Consider the following 13,958-nt stretch of genomic DNA (forward strand, 5'->3'; position numbering starts at 1 on the left):
TCGCTCGGATAAGTCGATAAGAACATGAAACTATATACATGATATATTACTGCAGCTATTACTAAGAGTGAAATTCGTTAATATAACTAGGGAAATTTTTCACTCGATTGTTTACTTGCTGTTACAACTACACATCACGACGTTCTTAAAAATTAGCTCGACAGCCGTCGACCTTGGATCGTACACGAATCGCCTCGTACAAAGCCCCGTACGAGAATAGTTTATTATTAAACAAAAAAAAAAAGCAGATAAGTGAATTTCGCTCTGCTGTACAGTAGGTAACAAGTGGATCAATATATAGTGGATTGTATTAAACTTGAATTTAATTAAATAATATCATTGTATAAGAAAAACGATTCTGAGCGGAGACGGTTTGTCAGTCTAGATATTTTGTATTGTTATTATTTATTATATCCTGTAAGCTAAATTAATATAATAATATTGTAATTTTTTATTCGTTTCTGTGGTGATAAGCAACGCATTAGAAATTAAAATCCCATTTTTAGGGGTTTTTCGTAATTTGTCGGCGATGGTTTTTCTAATGGCATAATTAAATAACTATTGAGAAAATCCACAAATGACCTGTTTAAAGCACAATCTTGATCCAATTTTCTAAGAGACAAGGTATTATATGTTTAAATCGAAGCACTCCTTCTGGTAGAAATTTTGTTCACAGGGAAATAAAAATAATAAACACCATTGTAAAACCACTATAGCTTATCCTCGCTCTGCTCAAAATCTAAAATATATCGAACGATGCGCCGCCGCCCTTGCGGCAGCTCCTTCACACGAAATATATCATAGCTCGACAACCTGTAAATATTTAAACATAGGTATAACAATGCACGAACGTCGGCACAGTCTGCTGCAGCAGCACCGGCGGCGGTGCTGATAGTAGTAGTTGTAGTAGTAGTAGTAGTAGTAGTAGTAGTAGTAGTAGTAGTAGTAGTAGTAGTAGTAGTAGCAGCAGTGATGGAGGTGTGGTGGTGGTGGAGGTAGTATAGTATTTTATATAGTATGATAATGCGTGTAGTGGTCGAACACGCGCGCCAAAATCGATATACGCCCAAGCCTACATAACGCCGTCGTAATAATATGAAAAAAATACATATACAACAATATTATATAGCAGCGTTGCGCCGCCGTGATGATCGTGGGCACGCGCGCGCGCGTTCCCCCGGACGGCCTTTCGCCACGATTTCACTTTCGGGACGACGATCGCGCATAGGCGCAGATAACGCGATTATTCGCCGCCAAAAACCCAACCCCGTAATTTCCACCCCCGCCACTCGATCACCCCTCCCCCCACACACAGACACACACATGCACGCGACTCCTCGACGCAGCTTCCCCGGGGCTGGCCTTGAGGAAGGGAAAAGGGAAGCGAGTTTGGACCGATCGATAAAATATATCTACCGATTTTAAAACAACCCGTTTGGACCAAATTACATAATCACCCCCAAAGTATATTTTTTGTACACATTCCCACACTTTTTATCACGGGCACTAGGCACATTGATGTGGGGATGAAGTTATATAATAATAGTCCCCGCATTACGATGATAAGTATTAACGATATCTAGCGCAAAACTCTGAGAGGAAAATTCGAAAAAATATCTGATAAAACAATACATATTATTATATTTTAACCCCAGCTATTGGGGAATAGAAAATCGTTTAAAAAAAAACCTAAGTACCATTTTTTAACCATTCTGATACTGTTTATCGGCTGTAGGTACCTACCTAACATTAAAAATACGTCTGTAGAAAATGAGGAGAAAATTCCTCGCAATACGCATTATTATTGCAATCAACACGACGTACAAAATACAGGCGGGTCACTACATTTTTTTCGGACTGCAGGTCGTGTTCTTACGGTAAGTAAATATTGGACCGAACTAGATCTCCCCTGCTGCTGCCGGTAGGTAAATTTATATAGGTACATTAAATCTCTGCTGTCCCGGCGCGGGATAATCTCTACGGGGTCCCGTGGACATTGGTCAACAGAGATTCGATATCAATAATATTATTATTATAAGTTATTGCCATCGTGAAGGTCTTAGAACACTCGAATGGTGTTTTTTCACATATACGTTTTCAATAATTCTATATACGAGACGATTATACGATCAATAGCTGCGGCGGGTCTTGTGGCATATATACCTACCTACCTACCTACTATATTATGTAGCAATTTTCCGAGGCACAACACGCAGACTCAGCGTATTATGACGCTGCTTAGTGTATTACGATGACATATTATACAGCTATCATCTGTCACCCCGAATCCTAAGTAATTCTTAGAATCGTAAGCAGACATTTTACTTGACTGTTGGGGATTTTACTTCGTACCTACACATTTTTGTGTATTGTCTTTAAATTGTTTATAACATTTTTTGATACAACCCAAATAATATTTTTATCATCACCATCAATATTACCTAAACAATTTGAAATGCCTATAAAGTATAAATATATCTGGCTTAATGTTAGGAAATTGCATTGTGAATTGAAAATAATAATTTCAATAAATATAGTGAAATGTTTCAAGTTTATATGAATATAGTAGGTACCTATATTTTTGTGAAAAATAACTTAAATCATTAGAATCGATAATTAATACTCTAATGAATCTCTAGTCTTATTATCATTACTATAGGTATGAGTTAATATCCAATGTCAACAAAATTTGAATTTTAAATACTTATAAAATAAACTGTGACTATGCAATTAAAATGTTTGTATTTAGGATAAAAACAAATTACAATGGATCTTGTTTTAAATTGTCAGTCTTTTTTTTAATCGACAAACATGACGTGTCTATAAATAGAACAAGCAACGAAAAACAATTTTTTTGTAAATTATATTATGATTTATAGAAAATTTTAATATAAATATTTAGTAGAAACTTAAAGTGACTACAGTCTACAATAAATATTTTTTTAACTAAACAGTTACCCAATATTATTTTTGTCGAAAGTTGGTCTTGCATAAAAATCGTACCTCACCCAAAAGTACCAATAGATCCATTTATTTTCTAGAAACCATTCCTGAGGTTGAATAAATATTTTTTTACTACAATAAGTGTACCTATTTTACTATTTTTATTTTTATTTATCAACAAATATAGGTACAATACAATATTATAAATTTGAATTTTCTATCTCCTGTAAGCTATACTTATGGAGGATATAGATAGTTACAAATTAAACTTAAACTAAAAACTTAAATTAATATACAAATGGTTGAGTAATTTTACAAAAACTTATAAAAAAAAAAATATTAAAACAGAAATAAAGGAAAACGTTTTCTGAAACACAAATATAAACAAAATACTTTACGTTATATTTAAAGATTTAAATAACCATGCAGTAATGATTTTTTTAACATTATTATGTTAACAGTTATTATACTTATATTTTTCTTTGTAGTAAAATGCATGGAATTGTAGTATTAAGGACCAAGATAATTAAACAATTTTTGACCAACAGTTTTTTTAAGAGTTACAGAAACATAAATACTAATTATAGTAATAAAAAACAACAATATATAAGCGTTCATCGCAACATTCATCATCGCATCATCGCTTCGTTTCTAATCTAAAATAATTTTTGATCTATAGTTAATACCCAACTTTGAATGTAGCCATGTAGGTACAGATCGTATTATATTTGAATGTATATTATATAGTATAGATTGTGCGTTTAAACTTTAAAAATTGACATTTGAGAAGCCAGTACAATATTTCACCATCTTGAAAAAATCTGAAATGACGACGCTACCCTTCCCTGGTCTCTGACTCATTATAATATTAGTATAATTTCAAATTTGTAACAAAGAACAGTGATCAGCCGTCGTTTTTACAATTCTTCAATATATTTATTTCTGGCCGGCTAGTCATGCGTGTTCAGTGGCGTGCTCAGCTTTTTTGAAAAGGGGGGTATACATTTTTTACTATTATCTGATCGCGTTATACATATATACTTGCATTGCTTTATCATATATTATTTTTTATGACAAAAATAATCCAAACGGGGTGAGGGGATATGACACCCTCGACACCCTCCCCCCAGTGAGCACGCCCCTTGTGTGTTCATACCGTGTGATGTATTATTATTGTACATTTTAGTATACAGATAAAGTATAATATGTTTGTGTGTGTGTAAGTCGTAAGCGTGTAAAATTTAAATATGCGGTGAAAATAATGTGGTCGAAACAACGGTCGTTATTATGTTTAAAAAGAATACTAAAACCCTGCCGTTGTATCATATACCTATATGTTCGATATACATAATACTATTATATAACATATAATACATACCTTTTATGTTATTCTGTCTACTTTAAATGCAGTCCACATTGTGCATGTCTGTTACGGATTTTTTTTCTTACCTATATATACCTATTAATATTATGTATTCAAATACGTTGTTTTTGGATCGTTTTTCTGACCGTGGCGTGTTTCGCGTAATGTCCTCCCGCTGCGAATTAAATTATACAATAATATTTTAAAATACTTAAACGTATATACATAATTATATTATTATAATATAAGAGTCGATATTCTTGTGGTGTTCCAAAATATTGAGATAAATCTAAACTTCGTCGATGCAGGTGGTGGGGCACCGCCAACCGATCGAAATAGAAATACATAATACATAACACAACGACATATTTTGATAAGACACTGTTATTGCACAAATAGAAACCAGCGTGCTATTTATTACCTCTATGGGTATATATTTAAGTTTATAGAAAATATTATATTACAATAGTAACGTTTATCAAAGCCCGTTGTAGTGCAAACCGATATCAAAAACGTAAATCACAATATGCTGAAAACTGAACAGTGTTCGTTTATTGATCGTACTCGTTGGTCGTCGGCAAATCGGTAGTTTATATATAATATAATATATTAGCGTGAATATTATATTTTGTAAGATTAAAATATTGAATAGTAATCAGGATTACTATAATTAGTACCTGGTTATGTGTACACTGTACCATGTTTTCCTACGTCTTGATATTATACAAACACAACAATAGTATAATATTCATATCAGATTCACAAATTGACTATTTTCAATATATCCAAAAATATTAAAATCAAATTCATTTTTTATTTTCAGTTTTAAAAAATAAAAATAATTTTTTGTATAATGTATGTGTAACGCGAGTGACTATAAATTAGATAGGTATGAAAAAAAAAATTTTAATATTGATTAGAACAATAAAGTTATTCCAAAAGTCTGTTCTATCTGTTACACTCTGTAGGTATACCTAAATGTATGATGCATCAATAATTAATACCTATCTACATTAAGTCTGATTTTATAGTTATGTATAACGTGAATTTCTTTCAAGCCTTTTATTTTACCAACTAGATAAAATTTGCTGTCAGAACACTTTTGTGAAATCAATACATCGTTCGTTCCACTCAGAATCTAAAATACGAGAATTATTTTATGCTATAACGTTTTTATAAATATTTTAATTTGCATATGACATTACCTTGCAGTATGCGCTCTAAATATATTTATTAAAAAAAAAAAAAACATGGCAATAATAACCATGGCTCAGATGGTTTTATTATGTGCATATTTTTCCCTTTATTACAGTTCATCCTATAATTTTTCCTTAGAAAATTTACTTTATTAAAAATAATATTCATAAAGCAGTTCTTCCGACAAGAAAAATTACTTTTTAATACATTTCAAGTGTGAAAGCTTAATTTTAAAATTTCACGGAGGAAATAATAATTTAACAAAGTAAAATTGAAGTCACATTGATCATTGATTAATGTGATTAAAACACGAATTCATTTTAATAATATTTCTGTAAGTATTGTTTACGATTATTATTTTTTTTTATATAGGTAGGTATCCTTAAAGTTTTTAACACAACAGTTATATTTACGAATCTGTTGAGCTATTTATATTGAGTATAGCCGTACAGAAAGTTTTAACCATTAGAAAAATAAGTTAATATTATTAATTAAATACCTACACAGTGTAAAAATCTTTTCCGTTGAACGATCTGAGGGTATATAATTCATTTTATATTGTACATAGTACATTAACTAAAATATAATATAGTATAATAGCTTTACTATAATGTGATTATTCACCGCACCATTACCTCCTCAATGTTATACAATATAATATATCTAATGAATTTCATTGGATTGTTTTCGCCGTGCATCGTAAGACTACCTATCAGTCTGAGAATATGAAAATTAATATCAAACAATACTAATACGTAGGTAATTCAACTGAAAATTAAGGACTTATTATATTATTATTGTTATACCAACACAATGTTGTCTATTCTTTATAGGGTTATCTACACAGACTCGTACTCAAGGGCAATCATGCTGCCAGTGATGACTGATGACATAATATGGATGGTTCTATATAATATAATTCTCCAAAAATAAGCTTCGGCAGCGTTGGCGTAATGGTATACAAAATAATAATCTTATCTACCTATGCCAACCCACTACGCGTAGTATTCTTTACGGGTAGACATAGTAAATACTGTGTATAGAATTATAAAACATTATACTATGCATATATTGCGTGTTATGTACCATCAGAGTATCAGCATTTTCGTGTACTTACAATAATATACGCTTGCTGTTTACTGAACAACAACAATAATGTGTATTATTGTAATAATAATTAATACAACATAATAATATTATATAATTTAAATTTTTGCCTCAGATTTCAAACGGTATCACGTTTAAACTTTGCGAGGCAGGGAAATAATTGTATATAACAACGTTTTGTAGGTAGTAACTAAAATTATCAGAAACAAGGCAAACTGTAACAACGAATGTATATAAATAACGCCACACTACAGTTTGTTTCAAAATGTAACAGACAGGATGGTGGTATACATTTCCGAGAGGATCATGAGCCGTGAGGTCATGAGTTAATAATTTACAGACGCACAAACATTAATATATAGGATGATTATAATTTAACAGTGAACATTTATTATTTCAATAAATAATAGGACGTACGCAGGTGCCAGGTATTAACTTTTCAAAATAATCAGCTATTGTTGGAGTATTCAATGTTAAAATATCACCCCATAGATTCAAGTATAATATGAAGTAGACCCGTTTAATTAAACACTTTGTTACTTATTTAAAATGTTTATACTTCATGAAATATGAAATTTCGTACTACCTAATACCAAAATATTACATTTTTAATTGATGTGTTAAATTTTAAGATAGTGATGTTTGTCTCACAATAAATCTGCAGTGTATACTCTATAATATAATCATTACACATAATATAACAAAATCTAAAACATTTAAGTTCTTTGAAATAAATTAGTTTTATGTGAAGTAAAATAATAATAATAATATATAGATTATTAAATTGCAAAAGTTTTAATGATAAAAATCCAATCCAATCGTTGTTTAATTAAAACTCAAAACCCACATCACGTTCACAAACAGAGTTAATTTCTTTGAAGTTGCAATGCAATGTCGAGTTAATTAAACATTCTTCTGAAATAATAATTATTGCAAAACAAAAACACATATTTTTAAAATGAATTGACTTTTTATCAAACTTTAAGGTAAGATAATGTGTTAGTAATATTATTATTGTATACGTTGTTTACGATATTTTAATTTTCAAGCAAGTTATGAGTGTGTCTGAAATTGAGTGAAATATTACAGTTCTAAAATTCTCAGAAATCGCTTAAAAATCAAAATACTGTGTAAACCCAAAATTATTAGTTCTTACCTATAAGTTTGATCATAGGTCAATTATTTGTTTAACGATATTTAACCATATATTAAATTATAATAATAATTTAATTCTAAAAAAAATTGTATTTTAATGAACTATTTATTATAGGTATGTTATATTAATAATAATATATTTGGTGTCAGCTAGAAATCTAAAAAAAAAGCACAATGCTGAAAGCTTATAGTTCAATTATATAAGTAGTTTTATAGTAGTCAAGTAAATAACAGTAATGAACATGATGGCAGGTTATTTTAAAAGACAACATTTTGGACGATTGAAACGTGGTCTGGTGTCGGGTGGTGTTTGGGCTACTATACAGTGCTTAGTCAGGCAGCTTTAGCCTTTATATCGATTTCAGCAGGTAGTTATGTACTTATGTGTCAGTGTGTCTTTCGTCGGGTGCCATTAAAAGATATTATGATATCACACGATTTAATTACAAACCACTCAGGTTGTAACCTACAACCTTAAACATAAAAATATTTCAAAATTAATCTGGGTACTCCTGTTTAATAATTGCAAGTAGAATAAATTATGTTAATGCGTGTTAATCGATATTTCTAGCCCCCTCCCAGGTTTATAACTTGATTTACGCCTATGCTCTTATCGATATCGATGGTTACAAGTGCATATTATTGTTTTAGAATTAAATAGGGTAAAGTATATTTTGTTTATAGGACGTAGATGTTGTGGAAAATACGATAAAGAAAAACGATTATTTATACATTGTGTAAAAAAAAAATAGATTTATCTGTATGGCATGACACAGACAGAGATTGCTTTTAAATATATAATAAATAATATTAATACACAATGACCTGCTACCATCTGCACAGTTGCACGCAGTTGAGCGTTACCTAATCCCATGACAAGAGAATATTGTCGACGGTCAAAGGTAGTTTTTAATATTTTTGACATCGTTATCCGGTGATGATTTTACAAATTATATTTATATTTACAACGACGAAAGCGTTATGTTTTCGTGCCGGTTGGGCTAATGATTGAGAGTAGTAATCGGGGTAGCACCCCATGGGAAATTCTCGAGCAGTTGTCAAATTAACTCTACATTATGAATAATGAATATGCGACTTGAAGTATCTGTAAACCGCAAAGCACGTAATTATATATTATGGCCACCTTCAATATTATAATACAATTTTTATAATAACGAGAATATTAAGACATTATTTATTAATCTATAAATTATTATTTTTTTTTGCTAAAAATTTGTATCTATATGCAATTAATACTTAGACATACAATAATTATTATAAATTATATATCTAGGTAATTTTAAATATCAGACTTTCTGGCTTCTGCAGCTCATAAATTATAATAATTTGTTTAGTATTTAACGAATTAAGATGAATACGAAGTGGTACAATATTAATGTATTATATTATATTCATAATAGTTATCGTATTGCAGGTGTAGGTACTCACGGTGTTCATTAACCTTCTAATGTGAATGTATATTTTTGGTTTTAATCAAAAACGGAAATGTCATCTGTAGTTATAAATACATAATAATAATATATATATTAGATGATCCCGTGCACTTCGTTGCCCGTTAAATGTACCGATTCTATATGACTCGAATTGTGTTCAATTCGTTACTAAAAGGTTACTGAATGTTGAAATTGGTCTGATGTCGATTGGACATAGTAAGGGGGCCAATTTCTCAAACGTGCAATCTACTTGCGGTAGATCGCGAACCCCGTGCTGTTTGTACGTAAGTGTATTATTTAACTCTAAAGTATCAAAGTTATATCAAGTTTGTCGTTTTTGCTTAATTCCACCTACGGTGGATTAATATAATCAATTAATACAAAATTCTAACCTGACCTAACCGCACTAAAATCCGACGAATAAAAAAAACCAAATTTTACCCTTTTTAAAATTAGCATACTTCTTCCCAGAGGTCTAATCTACACACAAACATTCATGCGAGAAAGCTGAGTTGTTCTTCTTGACATTTTATTATTGCAGTATAGATGTTTATGTTTATTTTAATAAATAATTGGTTACTACCACTTACTCCTCCCAAACAGTATAGCAATCAAATCAACAACCATGTAACAGGAAAAATGTCCTGTTATGACACTGCACTCTTGGAGATCATTATCCGGCATAAAAACTATCCTATGTTTTTTTTCCACTTAAATAAAACTCTAACTATGACTAAAGTTAAAGAATTTCGTTGAAGCGATACAAAAAAAAACTAACTTTTATGTTTTTGTTTTGCCAGAAAGAAAACAGAAAACTTATAGCCAGCGAAATGTTTGAATTAGGTTATCGGCGTGGTATAGTCACGCACTGCAGCTGCAGTAATCACTATATAATAATAATAATAATAATAATAATATGTCTATAACGTAATGTCAAGTTTTACATGGCAGTATAGCTCAATATGCTGTTAGTGAAATAATATATGATTAGAGCATAATGTTATGTTAGTTAACGTATTATTATTAATTATTATTACGGTCCAAAGATTTTTCGGTTGTTATACTCAAACGACACTGAATTTTCGTGTTATTATGCGTATAACACTTGAAAATGTAATAAACTATAATATTATTATAATCCCTTAAAACTGTAAGTGCGCATTGTATCTGTACTTTATATTATATTATTTCAGTAAATTAAATCGTCGGTAAACTCACGCGAGAAGTGAATCCGCACAAACATTAACAAATTTCGTGAACGAGTATAATATCGTCTTCACGCGATCGTGTTGACCGCGTTGTGGAAATATATTTTTATATAGGTACCTACCTGTGTAAGTGTATAGAGAAAAATAAAAAGTTTTTAATATATTATCCGAACCTTTTAAAATATTCACTTTGGGTTTTATATACCATTAAAATTACAAATACATACATAAAATATGAGTAGGACGGTTTTTGTGAATGTATATTTTGTTCACCTACTTTTAAATAATATTTTATAATATCATTGCTATATTTAGTTACCATATTATAATATACGGCTCTTGTGTCTGTCGTATCCATAGATATATACAACAATTAGATAGCCGTCTTTATACTACAGCTGTTGTGACCAATGTTGAAATCAGCCGCCATTTATAAAGCAGGCAATGTTAACATTTATTTATATACATATATAATTATCTATACATAATATATACTATGATAATATTATTTTGTAAACGGCGGCCGACTTCGATGACAAGCGAAGGAGACGGCTATCTAGTTGTTGTGTATATCTATGGCCGTATCACACACAATACAATAATACTATTATAATAATCATTTTTCGACCACATACAACTACAAGTGCACACTGCTGCAAATAATTCAAGGGTGATAATTGGGTGTGTCGGACACAAAACAAATGTGTAAATAAAATAAAGAATCGTGGCAGGTTTATCGGGGTTTTATTTTTAGGGGTTATCATATAAATATTGTAACATAATAGTACCCACCTACTATAATATTACATACTTATTTTTAAATAAATTGTATTGTACGTAGTTACACACAATATACGTCCTACCAGGGTATATCATTTAACCGCATAATACTGATATTGTACATAATATTATATTTTACTGCCGTTTGATTATTAGGTACCTACCTATAATAATATATTATATTGTTCAGAGGACTTGAGAATAATAATATAGCAACTGGCCAATGACCTTATAATATTATTATTACATGTCCTTTAACAGGTGCACACGACCATTTCGGGAACAATAACACCCTATCACTACCCCTATCACTAATATGCCAATATTATGTGATATAATAATTGTACACAATATACTTGCGGCTTACTGTAAATATAATATATATAAAATGATATAATATTACTGTAGGTATATTTTACTTTCTACCACGGCCTTCTATTTTTGTCTTTAAGTTATACATTATGCATCATTTATTAGTTCCATTCGAGAGTTTAAATTAATACTATATTTAAAACACAAAAGCGTGTTTTGTACGTTAGCAGTAGGTGTAAGTCATAGGTATTTGCTGCAGCGGGGTATATATCTCCTTATTATATTATACTTCAGCTCGTACTATAAATATTACATATTATATATATAAGTATAGGTACAACGAATCGATTTTTGCCGTAGGGTAGGTTATTAAGTATTATTACACACTGTAAAATATGATATACCTAATATTAAATATTTCAGTCTCTCAAAATCATATTAAAAAAAAAGTGACTTATAGGATTCTCGCTTTTATATCGTTTATTATTAATGATAAACTTCCAGTCCAATATTGTCAATCACATTAGTACAGGTAGGTCGGAGGGGTGAATGTGGGCGAGGGTGCGGGTTGTGATGACTACAATAACCCATCGTGACCTGCTATAAAATGTATTAGTTTGTTAGGTGTTTAATAATAAATTATTTTCTATGATTAAAAAACTCGATGGCATATTATAATATGATACTCAGTGGTCGGCAACCTTTTTAGACTCTGGGGCCAAGTTAAAAAATTTAAAAAGTTTCGCGGAGCGCGTCGGATAAGAATTTATTCAAATCTTTTAGTCTAAAAAATAATAATAGCCGTATCGGATAGTTTACCGGATTCGGCTGTGTCTAACTGATACTACTTTTAATATTATAGCTGTATAATTATTATGCTTGGTATTATTCTATTGTAATAGGTAATTAAATTTATACGACGCTGAATTACTGACATCCACTATATTAATAGTATTGATTTTTTAAATTTATATATTTTACGTCAATGAGTTATACAATATTTACCTTTGCTAATCATTCTTCACGATAATATCAGAGTAAGAGTAAGTTATTACACTATGATTTCGATTTTTTTTTCTTTTTGATGACCAAAACCAAATTAAATATTTTGTTCTCAAAATGTTTTTTCACGAATGCGAGTAGGTATGCGATAATTAACGGTTTGAATAACAATAATTATTTACGTGCGTCTCAAACAAACAAAATTTAAACATAACGACTACGTAATACGACGGTGTGATTGTGATATGATAAATTGTTAAAAAAAAAAAAAATATATTTTGGTAGACCATGGAAAAATTAAAATATTACTCACTTATAACTTCTTTGGTATTATTCTGATATATTTTCCGTAAGCATCCTAGTATTCGTCTTTGAATTTATGATGCACTGGTATCAGTTTAGTGTTTATAACAGCTGTTATTAAATTTAAAAGAGCAAAGACACATAATATAATGCGTCTATCGCACACAAAGGGTTAGGCACCAAGAGTGAACGCGTAGCTATTATATTATACATTTCAAATTTTAATAACACATTTAACGAACTTGAAGTATGATAATCAACTATACGGCAAAATAATTGAAATGGAATATTATTTTTTATTAGTACAATAAATAATAATATGTTTTATACGTGCAGTTAAGAAGAAAGCACCATATTTAAATTAATTTACAATTTAAACAAAATTAAGCCTGCATTTACATAATATTATCTTTAATGCTGAAAACCACACTGACAAAGTTTTTATTACTTACAGTTTATTAATTACTATCAATCGATTTATTGCAATATCTTATAAAATAATGTTGTTTATTTTGTTACAATTAACCCACAACTTAACTTTACCAATATTATTATTATTGTACAAATGAAAAAACTGCGAAAGAAAATTATTGTACGAAATACTGAAATACCTATACAATAACAGCAATATATATTTTCTCGGGATGAAAAAACATGTTGTTCTTTATAATTTACTTACGATTTAACTGTAATGATATATTACTAGATAGGTAGGTACTATTGTACTAATACATTCAGTACGAGATTATTGTGATGATTATCATTATAAATGTCTGTAACTATATATCCTCTAACTATTGCGTAACATCGGATTGATATCCAAATTACCCCAGGATTTAGTACTGTCATAGGTACTATATAAATTATTCATTTTTATATACAGAGTGATCCACAAAGCACGGTCACCCCCATTTCCACCCTTGATAATGAATTTATATAAATGTTGACTTTTGGAACTTTAAAGTATACTTAAGAAGTAAGGACTATATTTTCAATCACGTAGATATTGTATACCAACAAAAAACAGGCCTGTGGCGATACAAAATTGCAATTTTTTTTTCCTTCAAATGAAAACCAACAGGCAACATTTTCTATTTCAAAATTCAAACTAATAGTTTCTATGTTATTAGAATG

Source organism: Acyrthosiphon pisum, chromosome A3, assembly GCF_005508785.2.
Source record: "Acyrthosiphon pisum isolate AL4f chromosome A3, pea_aphid_22Mar2018_4r6ur, whole genome shotgun sequence".
In the NCBI taxonomy this organism is placed as follows: Eukaryota; Metazoa; Arthropoda; class Insecta; order Hemiptera; family Aphididae; genus Acyrthosiphon; species Acyrthosiphon pisum.